The sequence below is a fragment of the Zeugodacus cucurbitae genome, chromosome 6, assembly GCF_028554725.1.
Source record: "Zeugodacus cucurbitae isolate PBARC_wt_2022May chromosome 6, idZeuCucr1.2, whole genome shotgun sequence".
NCBI lineage: Eukaryota > Metazoa > Arthropoda > Insecta > Diptera > Tephritidae > Zeugodacus > Zeugodacus cucurbitae.
Genome location: NC_071671.1, coordinates 18265100 through 18284786, shown reverse-complemented (window position 1 = coordinate 18284786; position 19687 = coordinate 18265100). Strand labels below are relative to the sequence as shown.

General features: G+C 34.0%; 1 protein-coding gene across 1 annotated transcript in view; it reads right to left on the bottom strand.

Annotated features, from left to right (window-relative positions):
- Positions 1 to 9013, bottom strand: part of LOC114804952 (uncharacterized) — a 339668-nt gene extending 330655 nt beyond the window's left edge. Inside the window, exon 1 of the mRNA XM_054233384.1 lies at positions 8959 to 9013. The gene's annotated coding sequence lies outside the window, so the exon portion shown is untranslated. The remainder of the gene's footprint in view (positions 1 to 8958) is intronic.
- Positions 9014 to 19687: the final 10674 nt, after the last annotated feature.

Genomic DNA, 19687 nt, shown 5'->3' with positions numbered 1-19687 from the left:
ATGAACTGTTGAAACAAAAAAATTCAAAAAGGATATTAAAGTTAAATATATTTTCTATACAATGACCTATGATTTAAAAAAAAATATCAAAAATTGACAAAATGGCGTAGTTCGGAAAAAAAATCGTTTTTTAGGTAAAAAAAAATGGTATTTTTTTAAATGCCAAATTGACAATTTTCAACCAATCAAAAAAAGCGTAGGTCATTGTATAGTAAACATATTCAAGAATACTCAGTTTAAATTTGAAAGTCAAACGGTCAATGTATCGTTGAGTTATGATGTCAGCAATTTTGAGAAATGTCATTTCGAGAAAAAACCGTTTTAAGTTTCGCTTTTACCAGCGAGCGGTCGCTCTTTAGAACGCTACCATTCAAAAACTATTCAAGATACGATGTTACCGCTTTCACATGATATTTTTGAAAGTATAAACTTTCGAATAAGTAAACAATTTAGATTTTTTGAAAATGTCACACTGGTATGGCCCCTTAAGAAGAGGATTATTATACTGCTCTGGCGATTAGTTTATGATTAATGGTCAGACAGAATCCAATCATCTTCCGAAAGTTAATTTATTTCTTCGTCCCAGTTTCAAATACTAAAATATTACTCTCGGTAAGAACAGAGTCGAATAATAGGCACAAAACGATGAAAAAGTAAAACAATGTGACAATTATGAAATCAGTCGGATTAATGTAATAGTAAAGTGTGATTTGGGACACGTCACTATTGTTCCGATAAAAACAACAACCACACCAAGAAAAGTTTGGAGTACAGTATGACTTTCTTTTTGTTTTCAATCAATCAATTTTTGTATTTCATAACCCACTTGACTGTTTTATAACTTCTAAAATACTCGTCTACTTAGTAGTTAAAAGAAATCCAAAAATAAATGGCGCTTATCGAAAAGTGGTCAAGTGTTATGTGTTTGTACATACATATACATGTGCATGTAAACATATGTTTGATTGATAAAATAATCTCATTTAATATTTAGATTAGGGGGTTTTATATAGTCAATAATTATAAAAGCGTTCAATAGATAAGCTAAGAAACTTGACAGCGAAAGGACGACAAAGATAATAAATGATATGGAATGCTGACGAATGAAGTTATATAACGCATATGTAGTATACACATTCACATACTTTTTCAATATAAAAGTATCGAGTATTACAGTACCTGGTCATCGAATTACGAACAATTACGAATTACAAACAAACTATGGTTACAATAATTGTCAGCCGATAACTATAAATTAGGCAAGCTTATTCGAATATTATACCGTTAATTATACAGTAGAAATATAGGCAAAGGATGCCACCCAGGTTGTAATTTTGTGATTTTCACCATAAATTAAAAACATTGTCAAAAAAATTCGTTCGTAATTCGATGGCCAGCAGCTGTATTATATGTAATTTTAAAAAATATTTTAAAAATAATAAAATAGCAAAATGTGAACTTTTTTTAAGATATAACAAAAGAAAATCATTTTTTAAACAACTTTTAAAAATTTTCAAACATTAATAAAATAAAACACACAAAAAATAAAAAAAATATGTTTTATAAAAAAATGTATAAATAAAAGTATTCACTTATTCAATATTATATGTATTTTGAAAAGAAATCAAATTAAAATTTTATTATCTGTAAAAAAATATTTTTAAGCAAAAATTATATTATCTACCATAGTTAACATTATAAAAATTTTGTTAAAAATAACTTTAATTATTCAAATTAATTTTCAGATTGAAATTAAAAGAATTTCATACCAAAAATTATGATGAATTATTTTATATTAGTAAATTTTTAACAGAATTTGGAGTAAATAGTATAATAGTATTTTTTCTTAAAAAACAAATTTATATCGTATTGTTATGATAAATCTGTAATAAATAAATAATATATTCACAGACTTGGAACTAATTTTTGATTTTGCAGTTTGCTATTTTTTGGCTCTCGACGTCTGTATGCCATGCCTTTGTTACATGATATATGTAATCAATAAGTGTAATATCACATTTTTTGATCATCTCCTTACGATATAGAGAGGCTCCTTTAAAATTCTGCCTCGATAGTACAATTTTAAATTTGTTATTATGCCCTGGTCGAAAAATTTAATTTATAGAAGGAAATTTGTATGAAATTTGACTTCCATTGCCCATTCAAAAGTTCGAGTTATGGAGATCTTCGATTTATGGAAGTTCCACTGTATTTCAGTATTTAATAAAAATCAAAGTATATGTTTTATTATTTACCTCAAAACTAAATTGTTATAAATATTTAAAAAAAATTTTAGCTAATATTATATTTTTTTGCATAATTTAATTAATATTTATAAAACAATAAGAGGAAGCTCACGACATAAAAACAATTTCTATATTTATTAAAACAAAGTTATATATTTTGTTGTTGTTTAAATAAATACTATTATAATTATTTTTCATTGTTTTTCTGGAATTTTAGTTTAAATAAAACCAAAACAATTCTAAAATGTGTCAAAAAGTCTACGATTTTTTTCTTAATTGAAACGAATAATAAATATATTTAGTTTAATGTAGATATATATTATATATAAAATACTTTAATTATTTTTATTTTTCTTTTTTTAATTTAGAAATACGTTAATTTAAAAAAGTAAATAAATGAAAGCTGAATAAACCCGTATTAATTACAGAAAACATAAATTTTATTTGGTTGTTTTTATTTCTCATTGAAATCAGGATTTAACATGGATTAGATTTTATTTAATATTATTTTCGGATTAAAATTTTTTTTGTTCTTTATTTTGGTCAATTTTATTTTGGATACTTTTATGTAATAATTAAACGTTATAACGGTATTTTGAATTATTTTTAAATTAATTTTATTTGCTTAAAGCATGCCCATACCTTATTTATTTCTAAATGATATAAAAATTGGCCCAACCAAGCTTTGTAAGCTCCAAATTTTTCTTCATTCTTCTGAGAAAATGATTGATTTCAAATATTTTAAAAATTTTCAAAACCAGAAATTTGAAGTTTGATTATTACATAAGACCGCTTCATTCAGCCAAATAAATGGCAACCATGCATAATAAGGAAGTCTTACAATATATAGAAATATTCCTATGGCTTGTGAATATTAGGGTCAATTCACACTAGGCAGAAATATATTTTATAGTCTTTATTTAATTTTAGTTGATTTAGAAGTATATAAACATGAATAAATGAATTAAAAAACGCCAATAAATCGATCCCTATTAATTTTCAAATTCTTAGTTCATTTGTTTTTTTATTTATCATTTTAAAATTAAATATAATAATTTTGCAATATAAATCGAGTATTAGCGTCATGTGAAAAACGATGCCTTGAACTTTTTAACCAAAAAGTTATTAATAATACTATAGCCCACAGTCCGATAACTGCAGACAATCCACGTAAATTAAATATAATTCAGTTTTAATCAACAGAAAATAGCCGAAACCGGGTCAAATTTTGATAACAGAAATATTTTCTGTTACACCAACATTGAAATGGGCACAATTTCTTAATAAAAAGCGGCCAGAAATAAGTAGAAAATATTAACGAAGCAGTAATATGAAAGTGTTGCACACGAACAGCAGACTTTATGAATTATAAAAAATTAATTAAACTACATTTTTCTTATCCACAAATTAAAAGTTTTTCATTTAATTAGTTTATTTCACTGATTTTCCTTATTATAACCTCTTATTGTTGAACTCTTATCACTATTTTGCTAAGTTTTTTTTTCACCGGTTTACTTTACCGGGTCTGCCTCAGCGTTGATTTTCGAGTCGCCGCAAATTGTTCCAATATTTATCAGACACTCAAAACCAGTACGACTATAGATTATTGCGTATGCGTTGCTGCCTTTTTCGAACAGTGTTGTATTGGTGTATAACTTCATATCGCTGCTTACTGATATGTACACAATAGATACTATATATGAATTTATCAACAAACATATACGCTTATATATATATATATATATATATATATATATATATATATATACGTATATATATACCATATATATATGTTTGTACAAATATGAGTACAAATACGCCAATATAAATACACTTGTATTTATGTCCACTTCAACGGATAGTTATTCATGCAATAAAACAACAATAAGAACAACAACAACAACAAATAATATTAATAAAGCAAGTAAAATATGTCATAATAAAAATGATAAGTTTATTTTCTTATGCCCTTTGTGAGCGCTTATGTAGTTATATTGCATATATTAGTCAATACAGACCCACGTTGTACACACACAGTCAGTGAAATGGATACGCATACAGAAAATAGAGAAAGTAACCGGTAAGGGCACATATGTATACTTGAGGACTAGAGTTATATGATACGGATGTATGTTAAGAGTGTTTTGTTTACTAGCATATCCCTTTATAACATAGTCTCACATAAGATAACTTAAATTTATGTAACTTAGCAAGTAACCCATAGTATATAAAATCTTCGCATAACATAGGTTAGGTTAGGTTATACTAGTAGGCCAATACGCCACACATAGACAATTTAGGTCCTTTACGATACCAGATGGAGTGCAGTGTCAATACCTCTTCCAGATTCTCATATTGTGAGGTCCCCAATTAGCGAAGTCGTTGCTCTTGACATTTCCTGCAGTCATCTCGATCCATAAGTCCCATTTTGTAGGCATGTGCCGCCACCAGACAGTGGCTTGTGAGTATTGCCACCAACCTCCTACAGTCCATTTTATCGAGTGACAGTACGAGTTTGGTGTACTTCTGATCTACCGCTTTACACATGGCTTTAGCGGTTTTACATCCCGATATATTTGTCCAACGTGTTAGAATTTTTCTTGTCATGCCCCTGTCCAGATCATCTTATAGATAGTGCATGGCTTTTCCAATGTCGGTCGCGTTTCCGGAAGACAGTTTTACACCATTCTTGGCAAATTTCGTCCACAATCTCGTTGCCTTCAATGCCTTTATGTCCTGGCACCCAGTAGAAGTGAAGACATGTGTTCCTAGCAACTCTCTCCACTGCCACCCTGGTATCCAAAACACTCTTGTTCGCATAACATAGTTTGAAAAACATTATTTTCCCAAAAATTGAGAGTATTTTGAAACGATATTGTCGAAGAATTGAGAATATTATTCGGTTTCGAGTTATTAAACTCGAATAGCATAATAATACAGTTTTAAAAGTTCACGAATTTCCTACCTTTCTCGTATTCCTATTATTCGAAGACTTAGAGTAGAGTAGAGATCTGAAGACTGCTTAGCTTTAATGCAATTTTTGATTGTTACTAAATTCGATTCTTAGATGATTAAAAACTCCAAGACTACAAAATGTTCATAAGAACATGAAAAAAATGCAAAAACTCAAATTGATGATTTTTAATATTTTCTATTCTAATCTCAACTAAGTATGTACTTATCTTGAAGTAAACTAAGTTTCAGATTGCAATTTGACTCCCTTCTACTAGGAGATGAAGCAAAACCACAAGCAAAACAAAGAAATGTATAAATAAATATCTTTTTCGAATCGCAAAAATTAAAAACCGGAGGGTTCAACGAATGTCTGAAATTGACTTAGAAACTCATTTTATTTGGAAGATGTTGTCAAATAGTGATCACTATGAATAACTTGTGCAAATCAGCTGATGTTTCAGGTTACTTACAACGGTTACTCGAAAAGGCTCGACAAACCAGTTTTCCCAATTCCATCACGGAATAAGGAAGGCTATATAGATTCTCAACGCCTTTATCTTATGATTTACGATTATAAAAAACTTGCTGTCATCTGTCACCTTTATACCAATATTTCTCGTGACGTCGATCGAAGTAAAATTATGATAACCGACATCTTTCGACTAAAAACTATTGATATGCAGTAGAAACCCAATTATCCGAATTTCTGATTATCCGAACGCATGCGTCTCGGCTTTATTTGACAATTGTATTCTTTCTAATTCTTCAATTGAACCGCACGACGGTTTTAAAGCAATAATAGAAGCAATGAAAACTGCTAGCATTGGTGAAGGGTAGGATGAAAAGAATATTAAGGAGTGGCTGAACTGCTTTAATGAAAACCCTGGAATCCAAATATTAATTGATGAAGAAATCATGAGAGACTGAAACTGGGGATGGTTTTGCTTTTTTACTGTTTTTGAAGCTCTAGATGTTGCTTTTAAGTAAAATACAGGACGAATCAGATCCCATATATTACGACAAATATCAAATTGAAATATTATTTGATGTGCTTTGGAATCGATTATCCGGAGTACCATTTGTTTTATTTGATCCGGATAATCGGAAGAAGAAATTGTTTACCATTGCATATATGTACGAGTATAATAATCCCCCACACACCTTTTCTGAGTTCCTAGTGTAATATCGTAGTTTTATAAGGCTCTCGCAATCTTTATAACCCAATAAAATGACATGCGTCATGAAAATATAATAATCTAAATAATTATTAAACAGTTTTCTGCTAGCAATTGAAAGCACCTCTAATTGAAAGACGTTTCGGAAGAAAGCAGCGAATTTCTGAGATAATTTAAGAATTTATTTTGGAGCGCGGTTAAGGCTTTTCTTGAAAGAACTCGGGGTGGTGAATACGTTTCTATTTGGGAATTTAATACTATAAAAATAAAACTCGATGAGTATCTCTTGAAGATTTTGCTAGATTTTGGGCTGTTCTAAAGAGCTGTTCTTTATTTACACGAAATAAAGAGCTTTAGATATAGTCTTAGGATACGTAGAGACGACCTTAAGCGAAAAATGTTTCTAATATTTCGCACAAAATTGTTACATATGTACTTATCACTTTCAAAAGGTTCTGCTGGTTTAGACTCTGAAACATTTTTCACAGCTTAACGTTAAATAAACAACGGCATACGGTAGGATAAATAAGCTTACGTACTTCAATGAACGCGCAAGTACCTAAAAAACACATGTATGAACTATATAAATATATACTATAAATGACATTACATCGATTATTTCCTCGTAATGTAATCCGATATATACACATACATATAACTATATATTTATAGCGTGAATATTGTAAACATTAAATTATATGGTGGATTATTGGACTTAAGAGTGACTTTTCAGTTGAAATAAATATATGCACATATTTACACACAAATGCCCTAAACACTTGAATATCTCCGCTCTCACCTTACCCAACAATTTGGTTTGCATTAAAAACACCGTTACCGCCTTATTATCGCATATTATTTGCAATTTAAAGAAGGACTTTGTTTTCGATTACGAACTTACTTATACTTATTTACTTACAAATGCGTAAGCTTTTGATGATTATATAATGAATATAGTATATAATCAGTTGATATGAGTATTAGATTATGAACTCACTGTGAGTGAGCGCGCTTTGTTTGTTCTGCTTAGAAGTGTACGTAATAGGTAAGTACTCGAAGTTGCAATAAGTAATGGGATTGTCTACGGAATGTTCTAAGGTGTGTATATACTCGTAAGTAGCGGAAACCAGAAAGACTTCAGGGTCGATTTTTTCTTTAAATAGAAATAAAACTCAAAATCCAATCAAGTCTAAATGTCACAAGCTCCAGTTTTGAGACTAAAGACACTTTTTAAAGGTTTTATTAATTGGCGGTTATGTTGAATGGAACCTTCTCTTACAAAATACTTCCGATAAAGCTTTTAAAAAAGAAAGCTCAAGGCAAGTTTAAAGTTACTTCAAACAGACAGGACGAGTTTTTTTACTTAAAGCATCTGTTTTGGTTAATCTCTAATTGTATAACCCCGTTAAAACGTCGCCATCACTTCGATCTTGAGTTATTATTTGCCTCTAGTGTAATTCAGTATTAGAAGTATAATTATAGAGATCAGTTGCAACCAATAACTTGAGTACTGTTGACTACTCTTATTTTGCCTGGTCCAAAAATAGACATAAGACTAAATTAGGTTGAGTTTCTTCCGAAATCTTTCTTGAAATTACAACTAATTTTAACGTAAACATTACACTTTTTTCCAAATTAGTCCAAGACAGTCGAGCCTACGTAATAAGCAAAAACCGAATTTATATCAATCCAATAATTGTTAAATAACTAGATTTCATTAAGAGCTAGTGTAGGTGAGTAAGAGAATAGGTGTAATTCGTATAGCTTCACTGATTCAATATCCTAACCTCAAAAAGTTCTCGGTTTTTTGATAACATCTCTTGGCTATTATGTCGTCACCAAATATGAGAATTGTTTCTTGCAATTTATAATCTTTTTTGTATGCAGTAGACACTTGAGAAGTATCAAATCCACTTAAAGAAACTATCATTACAGCCCCTTGAAAGATATATATTTTTCGTTATTAACGGAGTAAATAAAAATGGCGCTTATACCCAGCTGTTCAAAAGCACTCTGCCAAGATCCAATGAAAGATTATTTCAATTGACAATTTGTGGAAACTTTTTTGACAAAATCTTTCTAAACAGCAGTTAATATGATAAATGAGTGAAATGAATTTCATAATTTTGCAAATTTTGTAGTAAAATTTTTGACAAGATATTTATATTAGTGGAGTATGTACTTCAGATGGTGATTAAAGCGATTAAAGTTATGAGGAAAGTGTTTTAAAATAATAAAGATAGCTGTTATTGAGTCGTACGGGAGACAGATGGTGTTATACTCTCAATTTATATTCATCGAGTGTAATAGGGAACCCAGTTAAAATGAGCGCGCCGAAGCAGAAAAAGATACTATTGAACCAGTCAATCACTTTTTAGGTTAAATAATACTTTTCTGTAGAAATTAAATGAATTTTTAAACAATCATAAATTGAAGATATGTTTTTTATCAAATTTCTTTATAAAGAAAATTTTAATTAACCACTTTATTTTTTTATCAGTAGAATTATATTTTTATATTATTTGAAGGAAAATAATAGTAAATACTTTTCTTCTAAATAGATTCTTTTCAACTTATCTTACCTTTTCATTTAGGGCGATAAATTTTCATTCCACGCATCGATCGCGTTAATCTGTCAATGAGAAAGAGAAATAAATTGAAGAAATTTCAATTTTGATTGTTTATTGTTGATAATACTTAAATAAATATGATAGAGCGCAAGCATAAAAATATATACATATTTGTACTGATTATAAATGTATTTATATTTTATTTGAGAGTTTAATAATAATTATTTGACATGTAATTGACAGCTAATAAAGAAGTAAGTAAAAATAGTTGCAAACAAATATAAAAATTTAATCACTAAGAAAATAATTATGTCTATTTATAAAACTACATATGATAACATGCATTAGGGATGTTCATTCCAGGGATAATAATTTTATATATTTTTAGTACCGTTATTATATTAATTTTTAAATATATTGTATATATTCACTAGTAATTTACGAAGGAAAACGAACTAATGGTATGGTATATGGATAATTTTTTTTCTTCAATCGATTGTTATCGAAAAAAATAAATTTTTAGTATTTTTTTCCACCTCAACAAAAATTAGCATACATATATATCGATTAAATCGATTTTTTTTATATCGATCTTGGACATTTGGGTCAACAACAAAATATTTGTGGAGATCTGTTTGCATCCCAAACTTATTTTCAACTGAGAATGTCATTTTTTGAGCCGAATTCTCGACATTTGCGGGAAATTTTGCTTTCCTTTTTTAATTCCAAGAAAAGTGCGCCTAAGGCTCATCGAATGCTTTCGGATACGTACGGTGAGGCTGTCCTTAGTGAAAAAAGCCTTAAATTTACAAAAAACGGCGGAAGCAAAGTTGTAGACCTAATAGAATATATAAGCAAAGACTAAGGTTGCATATTTTTTATACTTTAAATACTAAAAATTACATTTTATAATATAAAAAGTGTATATCAACAGATGACAAGTTTTCTATATCCCAAAAATTATCGATAAATAACAAATTTCGATAAATGAACAAAAATGTCGATACACCAAAATTTATATTTACGCGATTTATAAAAAAATAAATATTTTTCCACTTAATTATATTGAAGTACTCTAAACGCAATATTTTCATTAAATAGAGTGCCTTGGTAATTTTAGTGATTCCAAAAAACTTAACAACCCTAATACGCAATCATACTCGAACTGGCATTCATATCAATATTTTATCTACCATATACCTTCATATTATTTACATATTTACAAAAGGCTACGACTTCAGCTGACCACTGAATAAATAGTCAGTGTGTGTGTAGATAAATATTTGCTTTGAGTTTATTTGGCTGTCAATAAACAGGATAATGTGCAGAGATAAGGATGATATTTCATCGGTACACTGTTGCTAGTCGAATGTCGAGGAATTTCAGTAAATTTCACTATTTAAATAATTAAATATTTATTTAAGCATAGACTAAATTTATATATATGCTTTGAAGTTTATGTATTCGCTAGATAACGGTAGATAAATAAGTATTTAAAAAAGATCACGGCATTTTGTGGTCATTGCGGTTTTCAAGGTTTGCCGCCGCACATTCTATAATCTCTATTAATTTTTGGCAGTACTGATTGTACGAGTACTTATCAGAAATGCTTTGAAACACTTTCTCTAAAGGTGAATTTTGGAAGTGACTCGTGGCAGATAATACGAAGAGTCTTCGACACGTGATACTACAAGGGTTTGTTGACTTTTTTTTTGCATTAAAGGAAACGATAATCTCTCGACCTCTCGCTAAGGTCCGTGATAGGCTCCAGCACAATAGTCTCTTTTGTTGTTGCCTTAATAGCCTCAAATAATCTCCGAGTACTATTGAGCGATTTCGTGGCATGACAGTCCCTGACCGCATAAAAAAAAAAATAAATAACTCCCAGTTGCCTAGTCAGAATCCCCAAATGTTCCTTGATTCCAAATTTCATAGGAGCTCAGTTGAGCTCATTTCGAATCTCCTTTGTTGCTAAATTGTTCTTTGAGACCACTCGAAGTGAACGAACCCATGAGCTCATTCTAACTAAACTAAAAACCTCAAGAGCTCAACAGTTTAAAATTTTAAACGGTTCCATGTAAAGTTTAACCTAAACGAACTTGATGTGTAATTATTAGAGATAAATGTATATAATTATATGAAAATGTATTTCTAATAAACTTCTGATAAATTACGACAAATTAATTAAACAATGTAAATACAAAATTGATGTCAAACCCGACCCGACAAGATCAGCGCTGACCAACAGCCTCGGCGCGATCCAACGGACACAAGTTAATTTAGTGAAGTTGCATGATCGCTTGCCAAGCTCGGTCGGGCGGTGCGATCAACAATGCAACAGCGCGTAATTTGATTGAGGTGAGCTGAGCTGAGTTGGAGCTAGATACATAGAGACGCGGATGTGCCACTATCAACACAAACCAAGCAACCGCTGAGGCTTTCAAAGACATACACAGCAACATACAGAGAAGGAGGAGTAGGTTTTCCGTAAGGTTGGTGAGGGTCATCAGCATGCACATGTCATATAAAAGACGATTAATAATTTGCATAATGTAGACAAGCGCACAGACGAACCCCAGTCGGAGGCGACTAGAAGACAGGCCGGTAAGTTAACAGGCGGCCAACACCAACTGTTGGCTAGCAGGCTAGCTGCTGGCTAGTTGGCCAGTTGAGTAACCAGTTGGCTTACGACTATGACAGCAGCTAGCTGGCGTGCAAGCAATTGATGGAACTGAGCGACTCACCTGTCCGTTGTAATCAAAAAATGGAAATTGCAAAATAAAAATGAAAAACGACGTTAATAAAATTTTTACTGGAGAATAAAAATATATAGAAGTACATACTATATATGTATGTATATGTATATACAGACACCAACCGGCCTATCTTTAACTAATTGTAGAAAACCGACAGGCAGTTGAATGTTAGGACCTTACACGCGCATTCCATAATTCCCTTCATGTGATTATTATGCGAGCTTTTCGAGAGATCGAGCCCGATACCATTGGTAAGGACCTCATAAACTAGGTTCAAGGAATTTTCTACTGCGAAGTTAGCCCAGGAAGCCTAAAAAATAAGCGAAATGTATCGAAAATGTTTATTTTTAACCTTTAAATTTATTTTAAATTAAAAAAACCGGACCTTAATAAGGAAGACCCTGTATATTTGCATGTTTTTAACTACGAAGCCAAATAGCGTTATTGCAGCAACACTTTACCACCGCCTTCCGACTTTTGAACCAAGTCTTCGTTGTTATAGCTTTGAAGGTGCAAAATGACAAGACTCATCTCTCTTCAACTAGCGGATTTTGTAATAAATAAATAATCGTATACGTAATAAATTGATCGGGTAAACGCTATATTGTAGTTGGCTCGTAAACAGACAACCCTTAATAGCTTGTTCAACAAAAACAGTGACAATGAGAATCATTATACAAAGCTGGGAAAGGGGTTTAAGTCGAAAATATTTTGAAGCTGAAATCAAGCGGATCCCAAAATAATAATTCAAAACCTATGAAGTCGTCCCTGTAGCGGCAGCTAGACAGTCTTATACTGATCCAATGCTGATCTCAGAACTATTTTCGTTGGCCACCAGTCAGACGATCACCATTTATAAGTATTCTCAGTTGGTTTCTTTTTTGTTTTGACAGCTTCCGCCGATCTCTGGCGAATAGTAGAATGAAAGAAATATTTCCCATGCTGATCGCGGAACTAGTCCAGTCGATTTCTTATATGCATATGTTTGGCTCCCACGTCACTGTTGACAGTCATAACTTCGAGGTCGTAGATAATTTCGTATACCTGGGAACCAGCATCAACAACACGAACAATGTCAGCCTCGAAATCCAGCGCAGAATAACTCTTGCCAACAGGTGCTACTTTGGACTGAGTAGGCAATTGAACAGTAAAGTCCTCTCTCGACGAACCAAAATCAAGCTCTACAAGTCACTTATCATTCCCGTCCTGCTTTACGGTGCAGAAGCTTGGACGATGTCAACATCAGATGAGACGACACTAGGAGTTTTCGAGAGGAAAATTTTGCGCAAGATTTATGGTCCTCAGAACATTGGCAACGGCGAATACCGCAGACGATGGAACGATGAGCTGTACGAGTTATACGACGACATTGACATAGTTCAGCGAATAAAAAGACAGCGGCTACGCTGGCTAGGTCATGTTGTCCGAATGGACGAAAACACTCCAGCCCTGAAAGTGTTCGATGCAGTACCCGCCGGAGTAAGCCGAGGAAGGGGAAGGCCTCCACTCCGTTGGAGGGACCAGGTGGAGAGCGACCTGGTTACACTTGGGATCTCCAACTGGCGCCGAACTGCAAAGGAGAGAGACAGGTGGCGCACTATCGTCGATTCGGCTATAACCGGCTAAACGGTTGCAACGCCAATCACATACATACATATGTTTGAAAATTAGAAAAACCATTGATTTGATGTGGAATTTTATTTAACCCAAATTCAGCTCAAAAAGGACATGAACTGGATTGCATAAGCAATACTAATGCGTAGACAATCTACGAGTTCGTATGAAGTAGTTTATAATATTTCTAAGGTTCCATTACTATCAAACTTCGAGAATTTTCCAGGCTGAGTTGCAAAGGAAGTATTCGTACTTATTTAGTAGTACTAAATATATGAAGGTAAGGACGAAACTGATGCTTCGGTTGCAGGAAATGTTGTTCTAATGAAACATTTATCAGATTGTGTACAAGGACCACCTGATCTTATCCTAAATATGATATTGATTACAGTTCGAGTGAAATATGGACATAACTGTCGTGTGATGTCGCTAGAGACGTATTTACCGTTAATGATCCGAGATATAATATAAGTATAAGCTAACCCTGAAAGTTATTGGAGTATTTAATTAATTTTTTTAGAGAGCAATTATTGGAAGTGGGTACATTAATTACAGCAGCGGCAAGTAAGTACTTACATGTATTTATAAGTACTGAAGTATGTGAATAAGTATTGATGAACGGAATATATGTGCGCCTATTGTGTGGAAGTGACAAATAATAGATTTAATTAAGAATAATAAGTAATGCTCATTTAGTAATAATTAAGAAATTGATTGGGTTAAGTTAGGTAGTATGACTGTTCCGCAGATGGAAATTGTTTAAGTATGAATTCTAAGATTTTGAAAATATATCTGTAAAATACAATTAGTAATTTTTAACCGTGTACTTAAGAAAATATGAGTAACTACTTAAGTATGAACATAAGTAAATACATAAGTATTCACATAAGTGCCAAGTATAAATCTAAGATTGGATTGTATAAGTACGGAAATAAATAAGTATGTGCATAAGTATCTAAGTATGCGGATGAGTATGTTATTAAGCACATAGTTATGAGCATAAGTATATAAGTACGTAAGTATCAATCACGGATTTGGATGCGTCTAGGCGCAGAGGTAACAAAGTATGTATGTATGTATGTATGTACATAAGAGTATTCAGATAAGTACGTAAGTATCAAACACAGTTTGGCTGTGTATAAGAGAGGAAGGAACTATAGATTCACATAAGTATATTTATAAGTACATAAGCATACACATAAGTCAGTAATCACATATGCAAGCAGCTAAGTTACTACAACAGCCCAAAAAGCATGAGGCATGAATTAGCTAGTTTGTCTAGTATGAATTGCGCCTGGCCAACTAGCCAGCCGCCTGATGGGTTAATTCACAGCCGCAAAGTAAATGCCGGCTGTTATCCACACACACCCATGTAAGCACCTATGCATGCATGTAAGTAAAGTAAACAACAAGCAACTTGGAAACTTGTTCCACTGCAGTTATGAATGCCAGTCATTAATTGCAAGCGAAAAAATAGCAGACAACAAATACAAAAACAACAAAAAATGGGCCGCTAGATAAAGAGCGGGAGAGTCTACACGCTTACATGCATATGCATGCATGTATGTTGACTTAAGTGGCCCACAGCACAGGATAAGCAGAAGCGATACTACAACAATGAGTGGGCTAATGGAAATGGAGCTCAAAGGCGGCTGCCGGTTGCATGACGAGGAGCACAGAGATAAGTTCGTAGGCAAAAAAACAAGACACATAAGCACACATGCACTTAAGTATGTACATATGCAGGCCGGCATGCATGAGCACAAGTTTGCGGGTATGTGTATGCAAATATTATTAAAAAGTAATTTTAACAACAAAATATGATTAATAAAACGAGACAGTTCAGATAGGCGCTGGCTTAAGTGAATATATGTATAAGACTTACTTACATGCGAACTTATGTGCTAGTCAACTACGTAAGTACACCTGTTCCGTAACTGGTGTTGGACAGCTGCTTAAGCTACATAGTTGGCCGGCCGACTGGCTAACTGACCACCATCATCAGTTAATCGTTATATGTGTGCAGTTATTTGAGTTGAATGATTGGTAGTGGGTAAGTACATACGTTGAAGTTGTAGTCTAAGTATGCAAGTAAGTTTCTATCTTTCACCTGTCTATTCGGCGTTCGCCAGTCTGTCGATTACTTTAAGTGCCTGTGGCGCAGTTAAAATTTTAATTTTTTTTGTTTCGATTTTCTACTTATGCCGTTTATTGATTTTTACTTTTTCATTGTTAAGTCTTCGCTTTGGGTAGTCAACATCATTGGTCCGGTAGCTGGCATGCTTGGCATTTTAAAAAGTAATTTGTCATAGTTGCTTGTCATAAATTTTTCCACAACAAAAAAAAATTGCTGCAAAAATATTAGCGAAAATGAATTATTAACTGGCGGTGGAAAATATGCTGAAAAAAGTGCGCCTAGTGTGGTTAGAGGTGAGCGTAGGCTAAGTGCAGACAATAGATAATGCGTAAGGCTGAAGTTCAAACGATTGGGTAATTTGTGGATTTTTTCTCAGGTTTTATGCTTTTCATTGCTCAAATTATAATTTCTGAAGAAAAAATGTTAAGCAAGAAATAAAAAATTGCAGAAAATACTTTAAGAACGCTTAAGCAGAAATTGAAGGTAGGAGAACACTATGTTGTAACGAATAGGTCTGGCTACACATTTTAACTAAATTGTCCGCCGATTAATAATGGTTTAGGTGCCCGTAATCAGCAGCGATGGAAACTGAGAACGTGCTTCTTCTAAAGAAATTAAGACCTAATAAGCTCATATTGATATTCACCGGTCGACGGTAATCACAAAACCGTTTTACTTCTTTATGTCCGATGATTCGAGCTTATCAATATTGGACAGCAATTGAAAGATATCACGTCTAAGAGATTGTAGCAGCTTAAAACTGCTCCCAACAGAAAGGAAGACCAAAAGTGACCATGTTTGAAACCAAATTTTAATGAAATGGCTTTAAGCTTTTCTTTCTCATTCAAACGACTACCAGGCTTAAACAACGTCACTTTACAATACCCTATAGTTGGTGACACATCACCATATAATATTTTCACATGGTTCATCAAGTGCAAGTTTCGTCTCCGCGTTTTTTGTCTATACAACTGGAGGTAAATACTCAAGGTACAAGAAGAAAGCTCATGCCAGTATCATGTGATGTGATCAAAGAGAGGATGCACTGAAGTATCGTTATGGATACGTGGGCACTCAGACTGAAAGGATCTTCCCTACTGCAAAGCTGCAATAAGAGACATTCTATTATACTCGGCAGGTTCCAATTTCAACCAAATATTACGAACTTTCGTAAACCGGTAGAAATGAATCTACACTCAAACCTAAACATAGCCTTCCCTTCTAGAGAGGAGTGGGATAAGAGCAAGTTGGACAAAGATTCAGAGACCAAAGCTAAACAAACGAGTGGTAGATGGTGTATTTTCAGAAAAATTAGATACCAGAGTCGCCTTCGGGCTACCGGATCATTGGGACTCACCACGTAAAACTGAATAACCAATGAACAACATGTTCCTCGGATAAGGAACGCCAATTTTGATGACGACTACGGCAAACGTATTAAGGACTATGATTAAGGACATGGAATGTCCGGACCCTTAATTGGGAAGGTTGATGTTCTCGTAAGGGTAAAGGCTGACGGGACAAGGACGGAAGAAGGTGGATCCATGTGACATCTACTACGGCGACCATATAAAGACCGCATATTCGGTGTGGGATTCGTAGAGAGACACACAACGTCGTCGAGTCCTGGCATTCACTCCGGTGGATGAACGTTTAGCCACAATCCGCATCAAAGCGAGGTTCTTCAACATATCGCTTATTCCCGACGGAAGAGAAGAACGAAGGGCGCTGGCCCCGCCACGATGTCAAAATCGTGCTTGACGATTTTAACGCCAGGGTGGGTAAAGAAGGTGTCTTTGGCACAACAGTCAATTCAGCCTCCATGACGACACATCGCCAAACGGCCTGAAGCTGATCGATTTCGTGGAGCCCGAACTGTAGTACTAGATTCCAGCATAAGAAAATCCATCAAGCTACTTGGCTGTCCCCGATCGAATCACTCGTAACCAGATCTATCATGTTGTGATAGATGGAAGACATGTCTCCAGTGTTTTTGATGTGCGTACGCTTTGTGACTCGGGCCACTAACTTGTAGCAGCTAAGATACGCAACCGCCTCTGTGTAGAAAATCGCACACGTCAACAAACACAAGTAAGATTCGACATCGAGAAGCTACAATCACAACCGACAGTCGAACGATTTTCTACTCGACTTGTACTCCTGCTCTCTGAGAGCACTCATCAGCATCTCGGTATAAGGGAACTGTGGGGCGGCATATCAAGCTCCTTGCGTACAGCTGCAACCGAAACTATTGGCTTTCGGAAATGTCAAGAAAACAGGTGGTATGATGAGGATTGTCGCAGTGGAGAGAAAACAGACTGCCTACCTCTCAATGTTGCAATCGACCGCAACACGTGCGGGATGGGACAGATACCGGGAGCTGAAGACGGGCTAGGTCATGTTGTTCGAATGGGGGAAAGTGCTCCAGCTCTGAAAGTGTTTGATGCAGTACCCGCTGGTGGAAACCGAGGAAGGGGGAGGCCTCCACTCCGATGGAAGGACCAGGTGCAGATGGACCTGTCTTCACTTGGTATTACTAATTGGCGCCAAACTGCCAAAAGGAGAGATGCGTGTCACCCGTAAGCGATGTCTACGCCAGTCAAGAAGAAGGAGAACATAAAATTTCACGATACACCTGTAATTGCTCCCAGGGACAGGGAATTTATATACCTCTAGCAACGTGCAGATATTTAATCGACAAATATGCTATAGATACAACTGAATCTCAATGAATCTGAATGGAAACAAGCAGTTACTTACTCAACAAGCAGACAAACGTGTTCTGAGTGGAATAAGAGTCACACATGTTGCCTATTGAAAGTTAAAAGGAAAGACATAAGAACCCTACTAGGGGTGTTAACAGGTCACTGTCAGATTGGTCGACATGCCAGCAGACTCGGGATACCTTTCAATGATTACTGCAGAAGTTGCCAAGGAGTAGAAGACACATCTTCTATGCGGATAGAAGGCTCTGTACTGGAAAAAAATCTGAACTGCAGACGCGTTTTCCTTGACGATGTTGCATATATCTAACTATGCATTTTATTTCATTTTATCAAGACCACAGGGTGGTCCAAAGAAGATTTAATAGTGTGAAGGGATCCCAGTCCCGGAAGGGTCCTATCTAACTAAACTTCTGATCGCTAATATTTTTTCTGAAGAAAAAAATACTTTTGCTTTTCGTCACTGGAAATGGCTATGGTTTAAGCCATAACGTCTCTGCGGCCATGTTAAGAAACCCACGCAGAGTATTAGGAAAAGCATAGGTGACATTATTGAGGTTATGTTTCATAATAATGAAAATTCGAAAGTCATGGTCTGATATGCTGGATGCTCATATACCAGACTTGTCTAATTTTGAGTTGACATAATCCTCATTAAACACTTCAAACTCAAAAAAAAGGTACTAACTAGAGTGCCGATATGTTGAACAGTTCTCACTCTCACTAAGAACGAATTTATGCGCCGATTTGTGACAATGAATGAGGCATAGATACATCATTATACACCTGAGTCCAATCGGCATTCCCCTGAATGGTTGTTGATTGGGGAAAGTCGTCCAGGGGCCGATCCCCAAAGTTTTAGCCAGTATATTTTGGAATTCATATGAATCCATTTTCATCGACTATCCCAAACTTGAGCTTTTGAGACCATGAAGTACTTATATTTATAAAAATAAAGTACTTATATTTGAAGTAATTAGTTATTATTATACCATATGATCTCTGAAATAATGTTTCTTCAAGTTCTAATCAATCAACCACATGATTTATTACAAAAGCGAGATTGAGGATCCCAATACTTTACTAAGTCATCAACTAATTTTATTATCCACACTAAAATAGATTTGCCGTGCTCTACAACTGTAAACGTTTGTCTAAAAGGCTTTTCATATTTCCTTTAACTGTCAATTTCTTGCACGTGTACATACAAACAGATATGAAAAAGTCATGCAAATGTTAATTGGCCACTTAAGTTCGAACTTCATTACGTGCATTTTCATGTTCATAAATGAATGAAATTAGAAGCTTGCTTGCAGGCACTTTAACAAGAAAAAATAAAAAATCTTATAACAAAGCCTAGTTAACTGATCTCCAGCTCAACTCTTGATTTACTTATAACGTTTGTAGATCATTATGTACGAGGGTTGGATAGAGTATAGACGGTTTGGGAAGTCGTGAACTTATTAGAAGACATAATGACCACTCCGTCGGTCATGAATTTGAAAGGAACA